Below are 3,043 nucleotides of genomic sequence, written 5' to 3'. Positions count from 1 at the left end.
ATGGCGGTTTATTGTTTCCCGAAAACATTCGCTGTGGCAGACGTTGATGTCTTCGATATCTGTAAGAGCGGTGCATCACGACTCGAGCTTCACATGCGTGTCACGGCTCTCATAGTAAGAACAAAAGCCCCCTCTAGCATTTTTAAAATATGTAGCAGAAATATCTGATGACAGAAGCTTATTCATTTAGTTTATTTGTTTGTTTCACTGCACAAGGCATACCTTACCGTATGAGCTTACCAGTATAATGACCCGACCGTCGGCTCCGGATGAACTCCGCTCCGTTCGATCCCGGCCGAGGACGTCAGCAACTTGGTGGCAGGGTACAAGTTGCTTAGACACGTCGTCTTCCGTGAGGGACGTTAAATACGGGGTGCCGTGTGATTAGCTTTCATCGCACGTTCAATAACCTCAGGTGGCAAAAGCAATCTACAGACCGACCGCTGTGGCGTCGCTCATGATCTCAGTTCTCTCGTGACGTAAGCACCCAATTATTAAGTTATTATTATATTACGTGGTGTAGTGACAGCGACCGCTTAGTATTTGAAAACTTTCAGTTGCATCGAAAGGAAAACATGCCCTTTTTCAGCTGTCTCACTTCGGATAATGTTGGACGTAACGGTATTTTCGATGTAAGATGGGGTGGTTTGGTGTAGGGAAAAAATATTATCACGCTGGCCGACTTTATCGGTTTTGGGTACACAAGCACGTTGGATATGATGGCACGTACGTAAGGGTTGACCGTATGTTGAGGGTCGTGCAAGGAGACAAATTCCCTAACACTTCGATAAATGTAAAATATGCTCGTTGCTATGAGCAGATATTCGCGCACTTCAGTGAAACCACAGGTGGTCCACGTGCCGAACGTATCAGAGTTTGTTTGACGGTCCCTGAACGTACTAACGGACGAAAAGCTTTTCCGAGCATGCAAAACAAATATTGCGAAGCCATTTCGTGGAGAAATTCCACTACCTCTTTCGGACCCTTTATCGACGTCTGTTTATAACGCAGCGAAAAGTGCGCAGCAAACGTGTACTTTTACGCTGAATCCGTCACATGTGGCCCAGGATTCCCGTAAGCGTAGTTCCAAAACATGTGGCGCACAGCCAGCGCGGCGTTCCTCCTCGTACATCGGTTTCACCGGAACCTCACGGGGAACAACACGTGCTTCGAGTCATCCTGTACCAGCTCCATGCATATATGTACTGGGGGACGTGCAGGGGACCCACAATCACATCGATTGTTTCAACAGGTAAGCATATTCGATGTTTCACGTAACGCATGGCCTGTTTCTCATCTACTTGTTCCAAACGAGCGATTTCATGTTTCTTCCCAGCAACTCAATCGGAAGCTTTATCACCATGTCCTGCCTTCGTACCATCTTCCTTTTCGCTCTCATCTTTGGCAAGTCGTAATCGACAGGAGGAGATAAACACAATGAATGCATCTCATATGAGTACGGTCCAGTGGCGGATCTAGGGGGGGGGGGGGGGGGGCGATCGCCCCTCAAAAATAGTTTATTTAAAATAAACAGGATTTCCCTCTCTCCTCTCCCATCTACGCGCTTCAACAAACAAACCGCCCGCAAACCCAGGGCGTAGACCCGCCACTGGTACGGTCATGTATATTGTGTGCCAATGCGTGCACATTCATGCAGACAGACTTTAGAGAATAGGTTGATGAAGCTATGGAGATAATCATTGTAGCGGAGGTAGCTGCATGGTTTTGGAGTGTTCTTGAATGAATCGTATTTCTACGCGAACGAGCATCTTAAATAGTCCATGACATAATTGGGTTCGGCAAAATGGAAAGGGCGCAGGCTAGCTAGTATGTAGATGTCGAACAAGAAAATCGAGAGACACGGAAACAAGGGAGGAAGACAGAAGCACTTTCTGTAGTTGAGAAATGTGACTTTTTATAGTTTGTATGTAGACTTTTTATGTGAGTTTTTATATATTTCACACGACCAACATCTAAACAAAACGCAGCACAAGAAGAGAAGTGATGGTCTGGGACGCTCGTTGACGTAAACGTAACCCGCTTTACGCCCTACAAAGCACCATCGCCCTAGTTAATTGCATTGTGTCAGCACACAGTAAGCGTGCCTGGGGCGACTGATAAGTGGCTCTACTGATCTGTGTTCATCCTGGGACATCCGGAGTCTTTTGGGATCCCGATGATATTTGATAATGCAGCTTTTTCTTTTTTGTTGTTGTTGTTGTTCTCGAAATGTTATGTGCTGTTTAGCAAATTACGGCTACTAACGGCATGGCTGATGGAATACTCTCGTTCGTGGTCGCCAAGGTCCCGTATGAAGACTGAGAGTTCGTGGCTTCTAATCCTACCACCGGATGTGCTATCTGAGATTTTAATTGGGTTTTCTGGCAGACTTTCCAAACGAATGTCGGCAGAGTTCCCCCGGAAGTCGGGCCAGGACGCATACTAACCCCCTGTCTTCCACTCCTTCCTGCTGTACTCTCTGCATCTGCCCACGTCTCTACGCCGCTCATAGCCAGAGTTGCTTCGCGGCGCTAACACGGATTCAAAAAATTACTCCTGTGTGGAAAAGTACACGGGTTGCGTTTCTTTTTCTTTTTTTGACTGGTCCCGTCTGGTCAGAAAATCCGACGCGGTCGCGTTACATATAAAATTCCTTTTGACACCTCATCAATACGTTCATATATCATTTAAGGTACCATGGCTCTTCTGGCTGAAGCTGCGCCAGAGCCTCTGCCGCAACCGGAAGGGGGACCCATGCGCATACGTGAGTATCGTAATTGTTTTAAATTATTAACGCTAAATAGATTAATAACGAAATGACACCGCAGAGACGCTGAGCGTGCACGATTTTCTGACCACACCCTGTATGCGGGTGCACGCCATTGTTCTTCTAATCCGTTAGGTTATTCGAGGGCTGATCCAATTACGGTAGCTACCCAGAAGCAATATTGTCATCCATTCCCTGTAACCAAAGACCGCATACTTTATGCAGGGCTGGTTACCTAAAAGAGTAGCACAAACGATAAACGTTAACTGCCCGAAT

The 3,043-nt window shown here is 46.7% G+C and overlaps 1 long non-coding RNA gene across 1 annotated transcript; it reads left to right on the top strand.

Annotated features, from left to right (window-relative positions):
• The first annotated feature begins 1,085 nt into the window (after positions 1–1,085).
• On the top strand, positions 1,086–2,765 carry LOC135377010 (uncharacterized). The gene is made up of 3 exons (XR_010417976.1): positions 1,086–1,252; positions 1,337–1,404; positions 2,693–2,765. It is a non-coding gene; the product is annotated as an uncharacterized LOC135377010 (long non-coding RNA).
• Positions 2,766–3,043: the final 278 nt, after the last annotated feature.

The sequence above is a fragment of the Ornithodoros turicata genome, chromosome 1 (assembly GCF_037126465.1).
Source record: "Ornithodoros turicata isolate Travis chromosome 1, ASM3712646v1, whole genome shotgun sequence".
Classification (NCBI taxonomy): Eukaryota; Metazoa; Arthropoda; class Arachnida; order Ixodida; family Argasidae; genus Ornithodoros; species Ornithodoros turicata.
Note: the sequence above shows the minus strand (reverse complement) of the source record. Positions and strands in the feature narration are given on the sequence as shown.